The following is a 26,057-nucleotide window of genomic DNA, read 5'->3' as shown; positions in this document are numbered from 1 at the left end:
GACCAGACATTTGAGAGAAGCGTTGTCCACACTGTTCACAGCCATATGGTTTCTCTCCAGTGTGAATTCTCTGGTGTGTTTTAAGACTGGACATTTGAGAGAAGTGTTGTCCACACTGTTCACAGCCATATGGTTTCTCTCTAGTGTGAATTCTCTGGTGTGTTTTAAGACTGGACATTTGAGAGAAGTGTTGTCCACACTGTTCACAGCCATATGGTTTCTCTCCAGTGTGAATTCTCTGGTGTGTTTTAAGGGTGGACATTTGAGAGAAGTTTTGTCCACACTGACCACATCCATATGGTTTCTCTCCAGTGTGAATTCTCTGGTGTGATTTAAGGGCCGACATCACAGAGAAGTGTTGTCCACACTGTTCACACCCATAAGGTTTCTCTCCAGTGTGAATTATCTCGTGTGATTTAAGGGCGAACAACACAGAGAAGTGTTGTCCACACTGATTACACCCATAAGGTTTCTCTCCAGTGTGAATTCTCTGGTGTTTTTTAAGGGTGGACATCACAGCGAAGTTTTGTCCACACTGATCACATCCATAAGGTTTCTCTCCAGTGTGAATTCTCTGGTGTTTTTTAAGGCTGGAGAGTTGAGAGAAGTGTTGTCCACACTGATCACACCCATAAGGTTTCTCTCCATTGTGAATTCTCTGGTGTTTTTTAAGGGTGGACATCTCAGAGAAGTGTTGTCCACACTGGTCACAGCTATAAGGTTTCTCGCCAGTGTGAATTGTCTGGTGTCTTTTAAGTTTGGACATGTAACTGAAGTGTTGTCCACACTGATCACAGCAGTGTCGTTTTGGTTTAGCCACGCTTCTTTGTTCATTTACTGCTGGTAGCACAGGGAAGCCAGGCTGATGATGCAACACTGGATTGCAGAAAGACAAAGGAAATATAGTTTAGATGTGGGAATCTAGTTCAAATTTACAACGTAATTACATAAAGTTAACCGCCAGCCATGGTGATATATATATATATATATATATATATATATATATATATATATATATATATATATACATATATATATATATATATATATATATATATATATATACATATATATATATATATATATATATATACATATATATATATATATATATATATATATATATATATATATATATATATATATATATATATATATATATATATATATATATATACAAACAAACACAAAGGAGACAGAGAAGTAATAAAGATAAATAATATATAGTGATAATAATCTACAGCAAAGCTACAGGTCAAATTGAAATGAAACACAAAGTAAGATACACAAAGTAAAGATTTTGAGATAAGTAGTGGGACTGCTTAAAACTTGAAAATTAAAGTAATAAAACATTTGTACGACATAAGGGAAATTAAAACTAGAAAGGAGGTAGAGAAAGTAACATACCATTTTCTTTGGGTCCCTCCTGTTCAGAAGAACTGTCCTGGGTTGGGTTGAGAGAGTTCATCTTCCACTGAATTCTGGAGTCCACAGTCAGATCTGATCAGAAATGATTGATATCCTGGAGGAGTTGTGGATAAATTACAACTACAAGCTCTTCTTATACCAGAGAGCCTGGGGTGGAGTCAGTAACTTATTTGAGACATGCTCCACCCATGCAACCTTCTAGAAACATATGACTTTCTGTTACAAGAGAACCAAGAGCATCCATTTGTGGATGAATTGATTTGTAATATGCATGCAATTCAAATATGTCTTAATTCCTATAAGATTGACGTAACATATATGAATATGACACCCTGTATTTATAAATGCATGAACAGTAAACAGACAATCAGTATCTTCAGACTTCAACAATGTTGTATTCACTCATTAATACATATATGAGTGAATATGAAATAATTCTCTCATCTGAGTCAGGTCTTAAGATGGGATGTACAATGTTCTGCTAATTAACCCTTGTGTCATTTGTGAATGTAATGTGATGAATTAAGTTAACATAAACACATTACATAAATAGTTCAACTCAAACTATCTCTGATATGAAAAGTAAATATATACATCTAATTTCACCTTTGTCTGTAATGGTCATCATTGCTAACCATTTCTCATGTCCTGCTTTCCTTTACATTTACAATAAACAACACTAGTCATGTCCTTGTGTGGATGAGTCTCTCTCATCTCAATCTTGCTATTCAAGCACTTCACTTCACTTTGCAGGTTTTTATTTTTGGTCATTTGTACACTATGCAAACAATATGCTCTATTTTCTTAAAACAACAGCAGCAATAATACATGACATAGTTGTGACAAAAAAAAGGTATAGGCTGAAGCTACATAGCTTATATTGCCTAGCCTTTCAACATAAAATATATCCATGACAATCAAAGAAAATCAATTTAATTCTCACAAAAGTGAAATTAAAAGGAGAAGGAAAAAAGAATACAGAAAAAAACAGGACAAAGGTTTTGGCTTCATAATACAATGCATGTTCACATATATTTTTATACATACATGATTTGTTATTTTTACTCTTTTTTTGTTTTTTTTTGTTTTATTCTTCGTTTTATTTTCATTATTATTCAAATGTTTTTTTAAAGACATAGATCGATCTACACCTCCTCAATTCATTATCGCAACAGCTCCACAAACTTACACCTTTTACTGATACACAGTGTTGTTTAGTATTGGTTCTTGCCCATGTTGTTTCAAACATACCAGTGTTTCTAAGTTCATAGTCACAGCAGAGCCACAGCAGAGCCACAGCAGAGCCATTAAGATAGATAAACCATTCAAGTTCCTATTTTACATGATTGCTCCAAATTCCTTCAGAACAATACAACCTGGTGTGGTGAAAGAATAACTGCTTGCAGAATAACTCTTCATTTATTTGACAAACATAATGTGTTCTCTAGAATTACAAGGTCTTTAGAAATATCTCCCTCACCCACTTCACACTTGCACTGCAACATTCCTTTTGTCTTGTAAATGATCGCTTAGCTGTCTTTAGAAAATGACCTATATCCATGCAAATGTGGTCATTGATTACAATTAGATTTTTCACTGTCTCACCAGGTGGCCCTGGTGTGTGAACTGACAATTATTTTATTGCTTCCCTACAAAGTGTCTTCTACAGCCTACATAACTACAGTCGTCATATTGCACACACAACACCTAATGACTTTGAATGGTCGTTATAACGAGATAAAGATAATAAATATTTGAAAACTAAACTACTAAATAGCATAATGTTTAGTGCACTAACTGGTGGAACCGCCAGACACCAACTTACTGTGATTTTATCATTATTACCTTGAACATTATGAATATGACACCCTGTATTTATAAATGCATATAATATTACATGCATGTACAGTAAATGTAACAGGTTTTTGGGTAGAGTTGTTACCACTCTAGGTTCGGACTCCCGTTCACACCAATATACAGAGTGAATGACACGACACAGTATGTACGTATAAAAATATATACCTTTTATTATATAAAACTAACAGACAGTTTATGCAAGGGTACCCTTTTCAATACAATACGTCATTGGATCAACATTTAAAATAGCAAGCAACATCAATTCATATAACATGTAACTACACATCAATAACTGAGGAAGGAAGCAAGTCAGTGGATTAGGTGGGTTAGAGATACCGAGTTTGAATCAGTCCGGTCCAGTCCTTTGGTGAATCCGATCCGGTTTTTGTGGGCCGCCACAACCGTGACTAGACGGCCAGTATAACTCCGTTCAGTCCGCGAAATCCAGTCCGGGGTTTCCGCGTTGCCGCTCACCGGCGTCCTGCAGACAGCTCCGCTGTAGGAGGAGAACACGTAGGTATGTTGGTAAATCAGTAGTAATCTGCAAGAGAAATAAAACAAAAACAGTAAACAGCCTTCATCCAGACATGCTACAGTATATCTTACAATGGTTCATACTGTCCAAAAGCAGACCTAAAACACATCATCACGAGGCATTGTGAGCTTTTAGATCAGCTATTTTAGAATAGCCCAATAATATCACAAAATCCTCTATAATAATCATCATAATTATATTTGAACTGGGGACCCCCCACCCTGACAAGCACTTGGAATGTAGGAGTTGTTGAGGTGTTACTTTTAGTTTGACTCGGTTCCAAAGATTAACATTGTGAAAATAGCACATCTACAAGCTCACAAGGCTTGTAGATCAATATTTACCTCTTTCTTATATTATTTGACAATTTGGTTAATGTTTGATCAGTTCGTATAGTATTTTCTTGATGCATTTTTATGCATTTCATTTCATTTATTTTTTCCCTTCTTTTTTGTCCTTATATTGTCACTTTACTGTCTTAAATTGTCACTTTACCCGCCCCCCCCCCCCCCGAAAAACACAAAACAAAAAAACAACATGTGGGGACCCCCCTGGGCCCGACCCACAGGCTGAGAACCACTGCTCTTAGGTCCCTGGACCACCCTACACTGGAGTGGAAATTGTAAATAAATTCAACATTTCTGTTTGCTTTTAGTGTTTGCAAACAAAGTCCACAAAGGCAGATGTGAAAAATAATATCAAATATACAAGGAAAGGCCAACAACAGCCGATTCAATCTAAAGGTACTGACTCTTGTTGTTGTTGTTGTTGTTGTTGTTGTAGCACTTAGCTAGGCTAGCACTTAGTTTAGCTACATGAAATCTCCCAAAAAAAGCCATCTTAAATTTACAGATCCAACAACTTTCTAGTTTCTACACACACACCAACATGTTAACAAAGACCCTGTGTTGTACTTATGTCATTTAGTGGTGCAGATTAAAGATTTTATTATTAGATGAATGAAGACAAAATAAGTCACGTAACATACCTGTGCATGGAGGACATCGCTATGAATTGTGGGTCGTCGTGAGAGCAGGAATGTCGAAATAGAAAAATCATGGCAGTCATGGCGGAACTTCAACTTGGTGTTTGCATTTTTCTATATATTACCCGTACATCTACATAAACGTTCAAATTTCAAATAAAAAGATACTAACTTATGACCACGGATGTTATAATTATATATGGGTTCTCAAAAGTACCCTTATTTTTTTTTATGTTCAATAAAAAAACTTTTAATCCAATTGCTGGCCATTTCTGCCATATGTTTTCACGTGACCCTATGGGTTGAGAGGTGTACTGCACTCACGCAACATTACAACTCTCTGATAAAATGGCCACCAATCAGATTAAAATACTTTTCATTAAAAAATACGGAAGATACGGGTACTTTTAAGGACCCGTACATAATTGCAACATTTGTGGCCATAGGGTCAGCACTTTTGAACGTTTATGTAGATAGATAGATAGATCATAAAACATTTTTTTGGTCCTCTTTTTGTCCGATCTTTATTGACACTGAAAAAGACGTCGCAGAATGCAGGAAGTAATCTGACGTGACGTCAGGGGGTTGGAAAAGTTAAACAAATCTATCGTTCTCAACAAACACTTATCGAAAAATGATCAACAAAATATGAAAATGCACAGAATATTTCCAGGTTTGTTTGGGTGGTGACGTGTGTTATGTTGCATTTAAACCACAGCTTTTAACGCATGTTGTCTATTCAGCTATGTATCTCAATGGAGCTACCCTAAAGTCACATTATGACTGCTGGGAAGTCACATTATGACGTTGGGCAGTCACAATGTGACTAGAAGGCGTTCTGCAAAAAAGTCAATATGTGACTTCGGGGCAGTGAGACTGTGTTGGTCAACCCAAGACAACTCGACCAGCCGCGAATTTGAGACAGCTGGACCCAAATCGACCGGGTCTGGTTGTCTGAAGTAGTAGCTCTGTGTAACCCCTAGAGGGTAGTAGAGTACAAGGTACAAGGTGACGGTGAGGGAGGTCCTGAGTATATTTATAGTATATTTAAGAGTAAATATTGTAAGCATGCTCCCCCAGTTGCATACTTTTTTTTAAGAAGTGTTTTTGTAAACCTTCTTTTCTAAATGAAATAATAATGTATGCCTTATTGTGTCTGTTTTGTCCTCCTCTCCTCTAAAATCATTTGAAAGTAGCAGATCTACACTAGTTGCCATCATTAAACACAACACAAGAGGTGAAATGAATTAAAGTAACTGTTATTTTATTTGACAAAACAGGGCAGTGTAAAACAATTTCAATGATTGAAAAAAAGGTCTAAAATAGTAGTATATACAAAAAAAATTGAAATAAAATGTATATTACAAAAAGGCTGAGTCTTTGTGCACTATTTCAGTCATACTATCAAAACAATTTCAATGATTGAAAAAAAGGTCAAAAATAGTAGTATATTACAAAAAGGCTGAGTCTGATCGAATGTGCACTATTTCAGTCATACTATCAAACTATCAAAAATAGTTATATACAAAAAAAATGGGGGAATAAAAAAGAGAAAGGAGACCAGGCTAGACCTCGCCATCCATAAAGATTTGCTTTGCAGACTGCAGAAGTTCAAGTTGCTGGGGTGTCGCGAAAATCAGGTGCCGGGCATTGTCTGCCTCTCGTGCCGCTGGGATGGTGATGTCGCCCTGGAGAAAGTCCTCTGGTATGTGCAGAGCATTCACCTCAAAGTTCACATCTGTGGGATGCTTGGGCCTGCCCTTCTCTCTGTGTCTATTGGCTGCCCTCGTGAGATGATCCAGCCTGATTGTGCACGTCGAATCTTGAGGCATGTCGTCTCTCAGTACAGACTCCACAATGCCTCCAGCGGACCGGAACGGGTTTTCCTTAGCCATTGCAATGGTGTTTTTGTATATTTTCACCTTTGTTTCCTTTCCAGGCTCCCCGCAATGAATGTGTTCGTGTATCCCAGGCGTAAAGACAACACCAATTTGCTTAACCGTAGCGAGACATAACTTCGCTTTGTTACGCACACTGCAGCGCCATGTAGGGTTCGCGCTAGCAGGGAGCCTCATAATATAGCTGTGTCCATTGGTATCGACTAGCAGTGGCCCCCCACGTTGCGTGCCTTGCGGTATGATCGTGTAAACAGTCTCAGTTGGCTGGCCAGCTGGCGCTGGTGGCACAAGCTCGGTTACAGGCTCGGTAGGCTCCGGTAAAGCAACGTCTGTCTCTGGAGGGGCTGCTGTGCGTGTTCTTTTCCGAGGCACAGGAACAGGTCGTGGTGGTGTAGTTAGGTCTATAATCTCCGGTAAAACAGCTTCTGTCCCTGGAGGGGCTGCTGTGCGTGTTCTTTTCCGAGGCACAGGAACAGGTCCTGGTGGTCCTGGTGGTCCTGGTGGTGACACCACTGCTGTAGTTACAGGCTCAGTTAAAGCAGCATCTGTCTCTGGAGGAGCTGTTGTGCGTGTTCTGTTCCGAGGCACAGGAACAGGCCCTGGTGGTCGTGGTGGTGACACCTGTGCTGTAGTTACAGGCTCAGGTGAAGCAGCATCTCTCTCTCTCCGAGGAATAGAATCAGGTGAAGTTGTAGTTGGTATAGGCACAGCTATTCTTTTCCGACCCTTCTTCTCCTTCTTCTCCTGGAGAACATAGTCATTATAGCGGCTAGGTTTTCCTGCGTTTCTCTGTCGAGACATGTTTACACCACACTGTCCAGAGATTGTGTGGCATAGCAGCAGACATGCTGTGCTTTTAAAGACGATTTCAGGAGACATTTGCATACCATTAATTGACCATTAGGTGAGAGGTGTGAGGTGTGAATCTATGTGTGTATCAAATGTGCTGATGAAATGGGCCATTGGGGATGGATGATGGTGCTGATGATGGCTGCTAGCCTTAGGAATGTGATTGATGTTGTTGATGGCCAGTGTCTCTGTGTTTCTCTGTATATAGCTGCATTCTATATACAGTTTTAACTTTAAAGGGACATTAAGCATGTATACAAGTCTTACATCCATCAGTGTTTGAGGTGATCAAAAGGAAATAGGCTGAAGCTAAACATTTATGATAGCCTATCCTTCCTTAAACATGATTAAGGACACAGTCATATGCTGTGTAGCCTACATATTCACCTTGTAAACAAAATGTAAGTAAGATGAAATATGCAATAGAAATGAAATCCCAATTACTCCCAATTACTCAGTGTGAGTACTCAGTACGAAATGAAGTTGCTTTTTGGATATCTCACACAACACTATTTCAGAACAGGATTTACTTTGCAGGATTTATTCATTTGATTATGGATTTTTAGAACGAAAGAACCGTCCCACAAAGATTATTTTGGAGAGTGCTGGCAATGGCATTGGTTTGAATTCTATTCAGACATTGTGTCTTGTGAAAAACATCCCACTGTTGTTTGGTGACATTATTCCTGCCATGACAACATATTTAAAGCATTTGATTTTGGAGCACCACACACTATTTAAGCATTTGTATCCACACAGAAATGTAATACTGAAGCATCACTTTATGATCCATTATCCATCTGCTATAAGGAAAATTGGCCCATTACTACACTGTTAAACAATCCACTGTGAATTCACAGTAAATTACTGGATAATAATTGCCGCACTTTCACAGCTGTGAAATCACCGTAATGTACTGTGATTTACCAGTATTTAGTACAGTTATTTACTGTATATATTATTACCATTACTGTGAAAGTAATGTAATTTACTGTGATTTACCAGTACATAGTACAGTTATTTACCGTATATATTATTACCATTACTGTGAAAGTAATGTCATTTACTGTGATTTACCAGTATGTAGTACAGTTATTTACTGTATATATTATTACCATTACTGTGAAAGTAATGTAATTTACCAGTATGTAGTACAGTTATTTACTGTATATATTATTACCATTACTGTGAAAGTAATGTAATTTACCAGTATGTAGTACAGTTATTTACTGTATATATTATTACCATTACTGTGAAAGTAATTTCATTTACTGTAAATTTACATACAGTAAAGTATTGTAAAATTGACTTTAACTGTGATTTTACCATAACATGCTTTGTGGATCTGCTCAATGAAAAAGAAAAGAAAACAAGGACTATTAACGTAAACTTTTTATTTAACAATTAGTTAAAGTGCAACATTTGGATGAAAGTACAATATCAAAAAGAGAACCATTTTCACAGATTAATAAGTTTTTCTTTTTTTCACAAGCATCTTTAATCCTGTCACCCACCAAGAGAGGTAGCAATCTAAGAAAGCACCAGTTTTGAACCGCATGCCCACTTAGTCTCTCACTGTCAGGAGAGAGGTCTGCCGGTTTGTCATTGCCATCATATCCTTGATCTTTGAATTGGTTCTTACACCGATTTAGTTGCAGGTAATCAAAATGCTTCTCCTTAACTAAATTACCAATGAACAAAGCAAGGTCATAAGTTACAACGCCCTCAAACAAGTCATGGCCTAAGCATGGTGGGAGGCCAGGCTGGCAAACATGTTCATCAGAAACATCTGAACATGACTGACTAGGCTCAGGTTGACCCAAATGCTCTGTGGGAACTAAAACTGAATTATCTAGATCCTCTACACGTCTATCCTTATGTTTCCTGGAAACATGTGAGTCTAAACTGGATGCAACTGTAAAGGTATAGTCACAACCTCTGAATGGGCATTTGGTTTCCAATCCTTCTTTTAAATGTGACCTCAAATGCTTCATAAGGGATGTTACAGTATCACACTTAAATGAACAAGACTGAGCCACACACTTTAAGGCTGTGTCAAATGGCTTGCAACACTGCAGAGAAGATCCCAGTCTGTTGTGGTCTCTATACATATGCATTTGCAAAACAGTGACTTTGCGGTACTTCCGTGTACAGTCAGGCACACCACATTGATATTGATAGTTGGGAGTGTTACTGTGCAGCTTTGTGTGCTGAATAAACTGAACAACAGTCTCAGACACATCCTCACACATACTAAATTTGCAGTGAAACAATGTTCAACAAATGGATGAGGAAAAACATGAAATAAACTGGCAGAAATAAACAGGTAGGGCTGTCACAATTACCAAATCAAAAATGGTTTAGAGTTCAGTGTATTTTGGTGGGAGAAACAAAGCTGTGGTTTCTCTGCAGCTCTGTCAGTAGGCACAGAGGTGCCGAGGCTCAGCACTGTCTACACATGGAGGAGACATACGTGGTCACTGTTGAGATGCTGGAATTGAGGACGAAGGGAGCGGTGTCGCCGGTGTCAATTCGCCAGTGGAGTCCTCCTAGCAAGCCGTGGGTATGCCAGTGTGCCTACAGTGACAAAGAAGACCATTAGTGAGCATGCCCAAGAGAGCTCAAGCTGACACCAAACTTTCTCCAGGATCTCTAAAACTAGAACCTCAGTCAATTTGTCAATCACATTATTCTCTCCGCCAGGAGAGTTTTGTTTTCACTTTCTAAATATGACACACCGATTGGTCAAGCCTCACGTGACACGTGACAATACGGTGAAATACTGTGATCTGATTGGCTAGTGACGCATAGTGGCCTATAAATACATGGCGTCACTTTGACAGTGTCTGCGCCACTGTCAAAGTGAGGTAAGACAGGAACCATCACGAAATGGCTGAGAAATGGTGGATACTGTAACAATTAGATAGGATACATAATTGGACAGATAGGACAGATAGGACACTTATATAGACAGGAGGGATATGACACTTACACAGACAGGACGGATAGGACACTTACATAGACAGGACGGATAGGACACTTATACAGACAGGAGGGATAGGACACTTACACAGACAGGACGGAAGAGGACACTTACACAGACAGGACGGATAGGACACTTACACAGACAGGACGGAAGAGGACACTTACACAGACAGGACGGATAGGACACTTACATAGACAGGACGGATAGCGGCTAGGTAAGACAGGAACCATCACGAAATGGCTGAGAAATGGTGGATACTGTAACAATTAGATAGGATACATAATTGGACAGATAGGACAGATAGGACACTTATATAGACAGGAGGGATATGACACTTACACAGACAGGACGGATAGGACACTTATACAAACAGGACGGATAGGACACTTATACAGACAGGACGGATAGGACACTTATACAGACAGGACGGATAGAACACTTACACAGACAGAAGGGATAGGACACTTACATAGAGAGGACGGATAGGACACTTATACAGACAGGAGGAAGAGGACACTTACACAGACAGGACGGATAGGACACTTACAAATACATGGCGTCACTTTGAAAGAGTCTGTGCCTCTTTCAAAGTGAGGTAAGACAGGAACCATCACGAAATGGCTGAGAAATACAGACAGGACGGATAGGACACTTATACAGACAGGACGGATAGAACACTTACACAGACAGGACGGATAGGACACTTACATAGACAGGACGGATAGGACACTTATACAGACAGGAGGGATAGGACACTTACACAGACAGGACGGAAGAGGACACTTACACAGACAGGACGGATAGGACACTTACATAGACAGGACGGATAGCGGCTAGGTAAGACAGGAACCATCACGAAATGGCTGAGAAATGGTGGATACTGTAACAATTAGATAGGATACATAATTGGACAGATAGGACAGATAGGACACTTATATAGACAGGAGGGATATGACACTTACACAGACAGGACGGATAGGACACTTATACAAACAGGACGGATAGGACACTTATACAGACAGGACGGATAGGACACTTATACAGACAGGACGGATAGAACACTTACACAGACAGAAGGGATAGGACACTTACATAGACAGGACGGATAGGACACTTATACAGACAGGAGGAAGAGGACACTTACACAGACAGGACGGATAGAACACTTACAAATACATGGCGTCACTTTGAAAGAGTCTGTGCCTCTTTCAAAGTGAGGTAAGACAGGAACCATCACGAAATGGCTGAGAAATGGTGGACAGGACGGATAGGACACTTATACAAACAGGACGGATAGGACACTTATACAGACAGGACGGATAGGACACTTACACAGACAGGACGGATAGGACACTTACATAGACAGGACGGATAGGACACTTACATAGACAGGACGGATAGGACACTTATACAGACAGGAGGGATAGGACACTTACACAGACAGGACGGATAGGACACTTACATAGACAGGACGGATAGGACACTTACATAGACAGGATGGATAGGACACTTACATAGACAGGACGGATAGGACACTTACACAGACAGGACGGATAGGACACTTACATAGACAGGACGGATAGGACACTTACATAGACAGGACGGATAGGACACTTATACAGACATTGTGTCATGTTAAATGACACAGACAGGACGGATAGGACACTTATACAGACAGGACGGATAGGACAGTTATACAGACGGATAGGACACTTGTGTCATGTTACTATGACACAGTAACATGTTCTATTTGTTGTTAGAATTAGAACATAAGAAGTAGAACATTCCCAGAAGTAGAACATTCCCAACATTCCCAACACAAGTCTGCTGGCGGAGAGTTGTGCTCCGAGGAGCACTTTTTCTAGTATCTACTTTGTATTATTCTATGCCAAAGTGTATTTAGCCCATTATGTGTTATATTGCCAGACCCAAAGGGTATGGCTTACATGAGGCTCTGTACCTGTTTCGTCCATACATGGGCATGCCCCCTTTGTCCTTAGGTCCCAGCCAGAAAAGTCTGTCCCCCTTTCGTCCATACATGGGCATAGAATGGACCTCTGAAAAGGGACAAAACCGGCTTAGCCCTGACGTAGTGCTCTGATCTTATAAAGTCAGAGCACTACTCTATAAGATCTTTCGTCCATATATGGGCCTTCTACATATATGGGGATGTCGGAATTGAAGACCTAAATCCTCTTTTCCTCTGCACACACTCTGCACACACGTCAAGCCTAAAATGATTTATGCTTTTCAGTTATAAAATGGTTTGTAGGTGTGTTACATACTAGGACTTCATTCTGGGTTTGGCAGAACCAGGTCTCCTGGTCTTGTTTACTTACAATGAATGATATTTTTGGTGACCCAAGCAAATTAATCTCCTCCGGTGTCAACTATTGGCAGCGGTTGGAGTCCTCCGAGCAAGCCGTGGGTATGCCAGTGTGCCTACAGTGACAAAGAAGACCGTTAGTGAGCATGAACCTCAGTGGCCTCAGTTACATGCACAAAATGTATTCAGAATGAAGGAATTCATTATGAACAGATATTCATACCCAACTGTTTACATGGAACCTGAATACAAGTATTCATAGTCCTCAATTGTTTACATGACCGAAGCATTCATTCGGAATATAACTTTGGACTATGAGATGGCCAACCCATAACCTGTTATCCCTTAAGAAATGAATAACCGACAAACACTAACAGCTATTATCTGATAAAAGAAAATAAAAATATATTTTGAAGCGCAGTCCCTGCAACCACACGCGACCTCCACCAAAAACAACCCAGAACTAAAAAACACAGCATCATACACCCATACATTGCAATTGGCAATGGCACTGTAATTCGCCGATGGGTTTGTAAATAGTGCATTTTATTATGCGGGGACAAAACTGGTGCATTTGTATTTTTCTAAATGGGTAAAATAGCGCATTTCTGCACGCATAAAATGTCTCGAAATGGCCATACCTGCTTGGACATGGGCATAAAGCACTATAGTCGACTAAGGGCAGACGTGTAAAATAATACATGTATTCCAAACTCCCAGTAGCATTCGGAATAAAGTGTTATGGTGATCTATACCGATTCAAACGGTATATACCACCCCTCAGACCGGAATGAAGATTTATTCGGGATTGGGATATTCTATTCCAATTGAGGCGTTTACATTTTTACTCTGATGACTGATGACAGATGAATTTCTGCATGTAAATGGGGTTATGGGGCCAGTCAATTTTTCAATCACATTATATCTACTTTGTATTATTCTATGCCAAAGTTTATTTAGCCCAATATTTTCAATAAGTAAATATACTTACAATGAATGATATGTTTGGCGACCCAAGCAAATCTCCTCCGGGTAAGCCGTGGGTATGCCTACAGTGACAGAGAAAACACTTGTGTGTGCGCACACACACACACACACACACACACACACACACACACACACACACACACACACACACACACACACACACACACACACACTTTGTTATACAATTTTGATGTGGTACCATAGTACAGGGTTGAACAGGTTGATCAAAAAATATAAAACTCTACATTCTCTAATAATGCAAACTCTCCATCATTTAGCTGGGGACCACCTGGAACCGGTAACAGTCTTCCATGCCGACATCTCGCCACTCCGACTAGTGGCTTCCGTGTGCGGTTAGGGTTAGGGTGAGGGTTAGGTATAGGGTTCGTTAACGTCGGAAAGGCGACATGTCGGAAAGCCGCCATGTAACCCCTGGAACCCCCTCAATGGTCTAAACTATTCATGAATAATTATTATCTACATCAGCACTTTCCCACTAGAGACACTATATCCTAAAAAACAAACAAACAAAGAATAGCTGATTTACAAGCTTAAAAAAAGGCATCTTACAAGATCAAAAGCTTTTAAATCTACAATTTCCACTAGTCAAATGTTGTGAAAGTATGAAATAGGGCTTCTTATTTGTTTTTCCATTAGCATATGCAAACAATATAAAGAGTGCACACATTATAGAGACTATTTAACATGATGAATACATGTGTCCCTTGACACAAAATCTTTGAAAACCACTAGTTTAGTTTAGCCCTCCAACACAAACATATTCATTTTTAGTATCAGATGGCCTATTGCAAATACATCAGCTGGTACTGTAATACAGTGGTTCTCAACCATTTCAGGCCTCGACCCCCAAAAATAATGATATTTGAAGTGGGGACCCCCCAATATAATGATATTTGAACTGGGGACCCCTCACCCAGACAAGCACTTGGAATTGTATGAGTTGAAGCATTACATTTAGTCTAACATGGTTCCAGATAAATATTGTGAAAAAAATAGCTGATCTACAAGCTTGTAGATCTGCTAAGCTTGCAGATCCCCCATTTTTCACTGTCATATGCGGACCCCCCGAAAATAATGTGGCGACCCCCTAGGGGTCCCGACCCACAGGTTGAGAACCACTGCAGTAATACTTGGTTTGTGGTCATTTAGAAAACAGTGTCAACATCTTACACTAATATTGCATTAAAAACAAAAAGAGGGATTCTTTTGGAGAGTGCTGGCAATGGCATTGGTTTGAATTCTATTCAGACATTGTGTCTTGTGAAAAACATCCCACTGTTGTTTGGTGACATTATTCCTGCCATGACAACATATTTAAAGCATTTGATTTTGGAGCACCACACACTATTTAAGCATTTGTATCCACACAGAAATGTAATACTGAAGCATCACTTCATGATCCATTATCCATCTGCTATAAGGAAAATTGGCCCATTACTACATATGTGGTGTATGAGGTTTGAAGCTAAACACAAGATGTTTAAAGATTATTTTAAAAAATTCAAAAACATAACAAAATCACTGGCTAAAAAGCATCAGATGACCATTGCTCATCACTGGGAAACCTCCATCAAGCACAATGAGCATGGGCCAATCAAACCTTTTTCCCTCAGTTGTGAAAATGTGGTTAACAATTCTAATCTTGAAAGGATCTTGTCAAAAGAGGTTTTCTCAACCACTTGGGTTAAAGTAGATGGTGTTGAGTATAAAGCTGGACTTGTTGTTTGCAGTGCAATAGAAGAAGACATGCCAGTCTTTTGTCAAATAAGTGACATACTTTTAGTAGAGGACCACATTTTGTTTTTTTCAAGCAAGCTATTTACAGAGAAGTTTGATGAGCATCGTCATGCATTCAGAGTATCAAAAAGTGAGGCAAGGTGTATAATTAAACTGTCTGAACTTAAAATGTATACACCATTTGATGTTCAGAGCTCATACAGTGTTTCAGATGAAAGTTTGTATGTTATACCTTCATTCATAATGTTGGAATGAATGACAGAAAAACTGACTGGACTGGGATATTATTGCCAAAATAAATGTTTTAAACTGTTTTAAAGTGTTATTTGTCTAATCCCTTTAGTGTTTAACTCTGGTATAAAGAGTAAAACATTTAACAACACCCCACTTTTTGCTGTGTACAAATAATATAGTGTATTCAAAGCACAGCATACAATCAATAAAGGCATTACCATTATAACTATAACTTTTCTTATATATCAGACTTTTATACTTCATGTGATTATTCACAAAACCCCTAGGAGAGGTCTTACTCTGCTATGGGGATGGATGGATGCTGGTGCTGATGATGATGGCTGCTAGCCTTAGGAATGTGATTGATGTTGTTGATGGCCTGTGTCTCTGTGTTTCTCTGCATATAGCTGCATTCTATATACAGTTTTAACTTTAAAGGGACATTAAGCATGTATACAAGTCTTACATCCATCAAGCTATGGGGATGGATGATGGTGCTGATGATGGGTGCTAGCCTTAGGAATGTGATTGATGTTGTTGATGGCCAGTGTCTCTGTGTTTCTCTGCATATATCTGCATTCTATATACAGTTTTAACTTTAAAGGGACATTAAGCATGTATACAAGTCTTACATCCATCAGTGTTTGAGGTGATGAAAAGGAAATAGGCTGAAGCTAAACATTTATGATAGCCTATCCTTCCTTAAATGTATAGCTCTCATTATTAACATTAAAAAGATATGCCAATAATAGAAATACCAGATCCTTTAGCATGCGCAAATGAACGTTCAACATAGTGTGGTGGGTGTGGTGGATTGCTCCATTTACAACGCTAACGTCCATGTCATGAACGATCAGATTTCAAATATGAAGTGCTTAACTAAAGGCCACAGATGTTACAATTGTGTACGTTCCAGCTTGGGTACCCATATCTTCCGTATTGTTCAATAAAAAGCCTTTTAATCCGATCGACGGCCATTTCTCCGTCTTTTCATCAGCTTTCAACTATGCGACCCTATCGGTTGGGAGGTGTATTGCACATTATAACTCTATGCAAAAATGGCCGACGATCGAATTAAAATGCTTTTTATCCAACAATACGGAAGATATGGGTACTCATGCTGGAACGTCGGCATTTATAACATCCTGAGCATTTAGGTAAGCACTTCATATTTGAAATCTGAACGTTTGTGTAGACGTTACAGTTGTAAATTGAGCAATTCATCACACCAGGTTGAAGCATGTCCATGACCGCCATCTTTCAGGCCTACCGCTGATGGTCACCAGACATGTCAACCCAAGACAACTCGACCAGCCGCGAATTTGAGACAGCTGGACCCAAATCGACCGGGTCTGGTTGTCTGAAGTAGTAGCTCTGTGTAACCCCTAGAGGGTAGTAGAGTACAAGGTACAAGGTGACGGTGAGGGAGGTCCTGAGTATATTTATAGTATATTTAAGAGTAAATATTGTAAGCATGCTCCCCCAGTTGCATACTTTTTTTTAAGAAGTGTTTTTGTAAACCTTCTTTTCTAAATGAAATAATAATGTATGCCTTATTGTGTCTGTTTTGTCCTCCTCTCCTCTAAAATCATTTGAAAGTAGCAGATCTACACTAGTTGCCATCATTAAACACAACACAAGAGGTGAAATGAATTAAAGTAACTGTTATTTTATTTGACAAAACAGGGCAGTGTAAAACAATTTCAATGATTGAAAAAAAGGTCTAAAATAGTAGTATATACAAAAAAAATTGAAATAAAATGTATATTACAAAAAGGCTGAGTCTTTGTGCACTATTTCAGTCATACTATCAAAACAATTTCAATGATTGAAAAAAAGGTCAAAAATAGTAGTATATTACAAAAAGGCTGAGTCTGATCGAATGTGCACTATTTCAGTCATACTATCAAACTATCAAAAATAGTTATATACAAAAAAAATGGGGGAATAAAAAAGAGAAAGGAGACCAGGCTAGACCTCGCCATCCATAAAGATTTGCTTTGCAGACTGCAGAAGTTCAAGTTGCTGGGGTGTCGCGAAAATCAGGTGCCGGGCATTGTCTGCCTCTCGTGCCGCTGGGATGGTGATGTCGCCCTGGAGAAAGTCCTCTGGTATGTGCAGAGCATTCACCTCAAAGTTCACATCTGTGGGATGCTTGGGCCTGCCCTTCTCTCTGTGTCTATTGGCTGCCCTCGTGAGATGATCCAGCCTGATTGTGCACGTCGAATCTTGAGGCATGTCGTCTCTCAGTACAGACTCCACAATGCCTCCAGCGGACCGGAACGGGTTTTCCTTAGCCATTGCAATGGTGTTTTTGTATATTTTCACCTTTGTTTCCTTTCCAGGCTCCCCGCAATGAATGTGTTCGTGTATCCCAGGCGTAAAGACAACACCAATTTGCTTAACCGTAGCGAGACATAACTTCGCTTTGTTACGCACACTGCAGCGCCATGTAGGGTTCGTGCTAGCAGGGAGCCTCATAATATAGCTGTGTCCATTGGTATCGACTAGCAGTGGCCCCCCACGTTGCGTGCCTTGCGGTATGATCGTGTAAACAGTCTCAGTTGGCTGGCCAGCTGGCGCTGGTGGCACAAGCTCGGTTACAGGCTCGGTAGGCTCCGGTAAAGCAACGTCTGTCTCTGGAGGGGCTGCTGTGCGTGTTCTTTTCCGAGGCACAGGAACAGGTCGTGGTGGTGTAGTTAGGTCTATAATCTCCGGTAAAACAGCTTCTGTCCCTGGAGGGGCTGCTGTGCGTGTTCTTTTCCGAGGCACAGGAACAGGTCCTGGTGGTCCTGGTGGTCCTGGTGGTGACACCACTGCTGTAGTTACAGGCTCAGTTAAAGCAGCATCTGTCTCTGGAGGAGCTGTTGTGCGTGTTCTGTTCCGAGGCACAGGAACAGGCCCTGGTGGTCGTGGTGGTGACACCTGTGCTGTAGTTACAGGCTCAGGTGAAGCAGCATCTCTCTCTCTCCGAGGAATAGAATCAGGTGAAGTTGTAGTTGGTATAGGCACAGCTATTCTTTTCCGACCCTTCTTCTCCTTCTTCTCCTGGAGAACATAGTCATTATAGCGGCTAGGTTTTCCTGCGTTTCTCTGTCGAGACATGTTTACACCACACTGTCCAGAGATTGTGTGGCATAGCAGCAGACATGCTGTGCTTTTAAAGACGATTTCAGGAGACATTTGCATACCATTAATTGACCATTAGGTGAGAGGTGTGAGGTGTGAATCTATGTGTGTATCAAATGTGCTGATGAAATGGGCCATTGGGGATGGATGATGGTGCTGATGATGGCTGCTAGCCTTAGGAATGTGATTGATGTTGTTGATGGCCAGTGTCTCTGTGTTTCTCTGTATATAGCTGCATTCTATATACAGTTTTAACTTTAAAGGGACATTAAGCATGTATACAAGTCTTACATCCATCAGTGTTTGAGGTGATCAAAAGGAAATAGGCTGAAGCTAAACATTTATGATAGCCTATCCTTCCTTAAACATGATTAAGGACACGGTCATATGCTGTGTAGCCTACATATTCACCTTGTAAACAAAATGTAAGTAAGATGAAATATGCAATAGAAATGAAATCCCAATTACTCCCAATTACTCAGTGTGAGTACTCAGTACGAAATGAAGTTGCTTTTTGGATATCTCACACAACACTATTTCAGAACAGGATTTACTTTGCAGGATTTATTCATTTGATTATGGATTTTTAGAACGAAAGAACCGTCCCACAAAGATTATTTTGGAGAGTGCTGGCAATGGCATTGGTTTGAATTCTATTCAGACATTGTGTCTTGTGAAAAACATCCCACTGTTGTTTGGTGACATTATTCCTGCCATGACAACATATTTAAAGCATTTGATTTTGGAGCACCACACACTATTTAAGCATTTGTATCCACACAGAAATGTAATACTGAAGCATCACTTTATGATCCATTATCCATCTGCTATAAGGAAAATTGGCCCATTACTATATGTGGTGTATGAGGTTTGAAGCTAAACACAAGATGTTTAAAGATTATTTCAAAAAAATCAAAAACATAACAAAATCACTGGCTAAAAAGCATCAGATGACCATTGCTCATCACTGGGAAACCTCCATCAAGCACAATGAGCATGGGCCAATCAAACCTTTTTCCCTCAGTTGTGGAAATGTGGTTAACAATTCTAATCTTGAAATGATCTTGTCAAAAGAGGTTTTCTCAACCACTTGGGTTAAAGTAGATGGTGTTGAGTATAAAGCTGGACTTGTTGTTTGCAGTGCAATAGAAGAAGACATGCCAGTCTTTTGTCAAATAAGTGACATACTTTTAGTAGAGGACCACATTTTGTTTTTTTCAAGCAAGCTATTTACAGAGAAGTTTGATGAGCATCATGCATTCAGAGTATCAAGTGAGGCAAGGTGTATAATTAAACTGTCTGAACTTAAAATGTATACACCATTTGATGTTCAGAGCTCATACAGTGTTTCAGATGAAAGTTTGTATGTTATACCTTCATTCATAATGTTGGAATGAATGACAGAAAAACTGACTGGACTGGGATATTATTGCCAAAATAAATGTTTTAAACTGTTTTAAAGTGTTATTTGTCTAATCCCTTTAGTGTTTAACTCTGGTATAAAGAGTAAATCATTTAACAACACCCCATTTTTTGCTGTGTACAAATAATATAGTGTATTCAAAGCACAGCATACAATCAATAAAGGCATTACCATTATAACTATAACTTTTCTTATATATCAGACTTTTATACTTCATGTGATTATTCACAAAACCCCTAGGAGAGGTCTTACTCTGCTATGGGGATGGATGGATGCTGGTGCTGATGATGATGGCTGCTAGCCTTAGGAATGTGATTGATGTTGTTGATGGCCTGTGTCTCTGTGTTTCTCTGCATATAGCTGCATTCTATATACAGTTTTAACTTTAAAGGGACATTAAGCATGTATACAAGTCTTACATCCATCAAGCTATGGGGATGGATGATGGTGCTGATGATGGGTGCTAGCCTTAGGAATGTGATTGATGTTGTTGATGGCCAGTGTCTCTGTGTTTCTCTGCATATATCTGCATTCTATATACAGTTTTAACTTTAAAGGGACATTAAGCATGTATACAAGTCTTACATCCATCAGTGTTTGAGGTGATCAAAAGGAAATAGGCTGAAGCTAAACATTTATGATAGCCTATCCTTCCTTAGACATGATTAAGGACACGGTCATATGCTGTGTAGCCTACATATTCACCTTGTAAACAAAATGTAAGTAAGATGAAATATGCAATAGAAATGAAATCCCAATTAATAATAATAATAATAAACTTTATTTGTATAGCACCTTTCATGACATGAAATGCAGCGCAAAGTGCTTTACAGAGCAAGAATACAGTTACAGTTACAACCAATTTAACAATAAAGCAAACAAAAAATAAAATAAAATAAAAGCAAAAGCATAAAACATTAAAATAGGCAATACAGTGAGGACTTAAAAATCAACCAAAGAGTCAGCTAAAAGCAAGAGTGAAGAAATAGGTCTTGAGCTGTGCTTTAAAGCTATCGACAGAGGCTGCCTGTTTTAGATGTAATGGGAGTTTATTCCACACTGTTGGTCCGTAAAAGCAGAATGCTGCTTCACCGTATTTTTTATATGTCATTTTAGGCACCTCGAGTAGGTCAGCACTTGAAGACCTGAGGGTCCGGTTTGGATCATGTCTCTCTAGGCAGTCATAGAGGTAGGAAGGTGCCAGACCATTTAGAGCTTTATAAACTATTAAAAGAATTTTAAAATCAATCCTAAAAACAACCGGGAGCCAGTGTAGTGAAGCTAGTACTGGAGTGATATGTTCTCTCATTCTAGTTTTAGTTAAAATTCTGGCTGCCGCATTTTGAACAAGTTGTAATCTGTCAGTTGTTTTCTTAGGCAGGCCAGAGTAGAGTGCATTGCAGTAATCAAGCCGAGAGAAAACAAAAGCGTGGATCAGCGTTTTTGCGTCGTCTAACGACAGATAGTCTCTAATTCGCGCAATATTTCTAAGATGAAAGAAAGCAATCTTGGTGACATGATTAATGTGTGCATTAAAATTCAATTCAGAGTCGATAATAACCCCCAGGTTCTTTACTGTGGTGTTACTTTCTACAGCCAGGTTACCAAGTCTACTTATTATTAATTCTCTCTGCTCACTGGAGCCAATTATGAGAATTTCTGTTTTATCCTCATTTAGCTTAAGAAAGTTCTCACTCATCCAGCATTTTATACTGGACAGACAGGTCAACAATGGGTCTAGAGCGCAGGGGTCGTCTGGAGCTACCGAAAGATACAGCTGGGTATCATCAGCATAGAAATGGAAGTTCACTCCGTGATCGGCGATGAGTTCTCCCAGTGGTAGTATATACAGGGAGAACAATAAGGGACCCAGAATTGAGCCCTGTGGAATACCAGAACAGATGTCATGTTTGTCTGAGTCAAAATTAGCTAGGCTGACAAAATAGCTTCTGCCTGTTAGGTAAGAGTAAAACCAAGACAAGGCTGTGCCTGACAAACCAATCCAATACTCCATGCGTTGTAGTAGAATTTTGTGATCAATCGTGTCAAAAGCAGCGGTTAAGTCAAGGAGTAGGAGAACAGATATATTTTTGTTGTCAGCGGACACCCTAAGATCATTAATTACTTTTACAAGTGCTGTTTCTGTGCTATGACCTTTCCTGAAGCCAGATTGGAATTTGTTATGAACCTTATTGTTCTGTAGGAACACATCCAGTTGATGAAAGATAGTTTTTTCTAAGACCTTTCCCAGAAATGGCAGATTAGAGATTGGTCTATAATTACCCAGCACCAATGGATCAAGGTTGTGTTTCTTGAGTAACGGCCTGACTACAGCCGTTTTCAGTGAGTCTGGAAAGACGCCTGAAAGTAGAGAGCTGTTTACAATTCTTAGGATATCTCCAATCACGCTGTCTAAAACCTCTTTGAGAAACGGGGTGGGTATTGCATCCAGTGAACAAGATGATGATGTCATCTGTGATATAGTTTTACGGAGTTCCTCTTCATTAATTGTGCAGAAAGATATTAGACTTCCTCTGGAGTGATCTACGTTTTTGCACCATGCACCATTTGCAGCATTTGCAGTACTAGCAGCAGCATTCATAATACCAGCTCGAATGCTAAAAATTTTGTTTGCAAAAAAGGACGCAAACTCATCACACTTAGCTTTAGAAGCAGGGAGCGACTCCTTGTAAGCCTGGGGGGGGTTTAAGAGATGTTCAATGGTAGAGAATAAGACTCTGGCATTTTGCTTGTTGTCATTGATAATGCCTGAAAAATATGCTTGCCTTGCCAAGCGCAGTGCTTTGTTATAGGCCACTGTTGACTTCTTAAAAATCTCTAGGTGGACAGTGAGTTTGTTTTTTCTCCAAATTCGCTCAGCTCTACGACATTCTTTCTTGAGTGAGCGCATGTGCTCGTTGATCCAGGGTGTTACTCTAGAATTAAGTTTCTTTTTAGTTTTCATAGGAGCCACTATGTCGAGAGCTGACTCTAATTTGAGATTAAAATGTTGAACCATATCATTCACTGAGGGAGCAAGTAGGGGGGGCACCTGCACACACGCCAGATGACGAGGAAACTCGTTTGCTGCAGATGAGCTAAAAAAACGTTTTTTTATAGTATATTCTGTATTGTTTTTCCTTAGATCAAAGACAGTTATATTAAAACACAATAAATAGTGGTCTGTTAGTTCGGGCTTATCAATAATACTGTCAACCGTGATATTCAAACCTTTAGTGATCACCAAGTCCAGGGTGTGGCCATGTTTATGTGTTGGCCCAACAACATGTTGAATAAAGTCAAAATTGTGCAGTAACTGTAGGAAACCCATAGCCACAACATCTGAAACAATGTCAACATACAAAATATAGCTGCAAGCAGCAATTAGCGGTTTCGAGAATAATGGCAGACTGGCAGACTGTGACAAGAGTGGCAGACTGGCAGACTGGCAGACTTTGACAGAGTGGCAGACTGGCAGACTGGCAGACTGGCAGACTTTGACAGAGTGGCAGACTGGCAGACTGTGACAGAGTGGCAGACTGGCAGACTGGCAGACTGTGACAGACTGTGGCAGACTGGCAGACTGGCAGACAGACAGACTGTGGCAGACTGGCAGACTGGCAGACAGACAGACAGACAGTGACAGAGTGGCAGACTGGCAGACTGTGACAGACTGGCAGACTGGCAGACTGGCAGACAGACAGACTGTGGCAGACTGGCAGACTGGCAGACAGACAGACAGTGACAGAGTGGCAGACTGGCAGACAGACAGACAGACTGTGACAGAGTGGCAGACTGGCAGACAGACAGACAGACAGTGACAGAGTGGCAGACTGGCAGACAGACAGACAGTGACAGAGTGGCAGACAGGCAGACAGACAGACTGTGACAGAGTGACAGAGTGACAGAGTGGCAGACTGGCAGACTGGCAGACAGACAGACAGACAGACAGTGACAGAGTGGCAGACTGGCAGACAGACAGACAGTGACAGAGTGGCAGACAGGCAGACAGACAGACTGTGACAGAGTGAGAGAGAGAGAGAGAGAGAGAGAGAGAGAGAGAGAGAGAGAGAGAGAGAGAGAGAGAGAGAGAGAGAGAGAGAGAGAGAGAGAGAGAGAGAGAGAGAGAGCAAAGTGCACATGTCTGAATTAACAGGGTCATGTTTTGCATAATGCAATTTAAATGTAAACTGTGACAAGTGGGGTTTGAGCCGTGGACCTTTGGCACATGAGACTAACACTGTATTGATCAAGCTATTCAATCCACAGCCTTGGTCAGTGAGAAGGGAGAATCCAACAAAACAAAACAAAACAAAAGAGGGAATGAAGTACATCATACATTGAAAACAACTACTCTCAATAAGCGTTTCATTTAACAATTGCATGTTTATTCATTGATACAGTCATGTTGTGTGTAATGCAATTGAGTTGAGGTCTGCATGAGGTGAGATTTGAACCGGCGACGCTCTGGTATCAAGGCAGATGATTAAGCCATTGGGCCAACAGACCCGAACTGATGAAAAGGGAGTTCACACACATGACACACTTTCACGCAAATTGCTCAGAAATACTGGATTTAAATGTTTTTCAAACTGCTCAAAATTGCAGACAATCTAAGGGCGGAGTTTACTGGTTAACAATTGCACATGCATTCATTGATACAGTCATGTTGTGTGCAATGCAATTATAATGAATTCTACATGACGTGGGATTCGAACCAGGAACCCTGTGGTTTCAAGGCAGATGATTAAGCCATTGGGCCAACAGACCTGTACTAGTGAAAAGGGAGTTCACACACATGACACACTTTAACGCAAATTGCTCAGAAATCCTTGGTTTAAATGTTTTTCAAACTGCTCAATATATTTCGGAATGGAAACTAGTGGAAAATAGTCGATCTACAAGCTCACAACGCGTTGCTATCTAAAAAGGTGTGAGATTGTAGATCGGCTATTTTCACAAGAAAGTATGTCATACATAAAAAAAAACTACTCTCAAAAGCATTTCGTGTTATTGTCTAAACATTGCACTTGTCTGAATTAACAGGGTCATGTTTTGTACAATGCAATTTAAATGTGAACTGTAATAAGTGGGATTCGAACCAGGGACCTTCGGCACATGAGACTCACACTCTACTGGTGGAGCTATCCAATACACAGCCTTAGACAGTGAAAAGGGAGAATCCAACAAAACAAAACAAAAGCGCGAATGAAGTACGTCATACATTGAAAATAACTACTTTCAAGTATTCATTTCTCGTCATCTTTAACAATTGCACATGTATTCATTGATATAGTCATGTTGTGTGCAATGCAATTATAATTAAGTCTACCTGAGGTGGGATTCGAACCGGCTACCCTATGGTTTCAAGGCAGATGATTAAGCGATCAAGCTATTGAACCAACACACCTGAACCTGTGAAAAAGGGCCTCAAACATGTATTTGACACAGTTTCATGCAAATTGCTCAGAAATCCTGGATTTAAATGTTTTTCAAACTGCTCAAAATTGCAGACAATCTAAGGGCAGAGCTTACTGGTCAAAGTGATACATGTGTTCCTCATGAGTCAAGGCACATGTGTAAGCAGGTTTAACGGCTGTCGGCCAAACGAGGCATGACTTTTGCCTGTTTAAAGTTTGCATTTTCAAAAAATTGCTATAGC

At 39.9% G+C, this 26,057-nt stretch overlaps 1 protein-coding gene across 1 annotated transcript in view; it reads right to left on the bottom strand.

Moving 5' to 3' along the window:
• LOC311046528 (H-2 class II histocompatibility antigen, E-S beta chain-like) overlaps nt 1-26,057 on the bottom strand; it is a 184,012-nt gene that overhangs the window by 10,525 nt on the left and 147,430 nt on the right. The gene's annotated exons all lie outside the window — the stretch shown is intronic.

Source organism: Gymnoscopelus microlampas (genome assembly GCF_963454915.1).
Source record: "Gymnoscopelus microlampas genome assembly, chromosome: 6".
Lineage (NCBI taxonomy): Eukaryota > Metazoa > Chordata > Actinopteri > Myctophiformes > Myctophidae > Gymnoscopelus > Gymnoscopelus microlampas.
The sequence above is the reverse complement of the archived record's forward strand: the minus strand, read 5'-3'. Positions and strand labels throughout refer to the sequence as shown.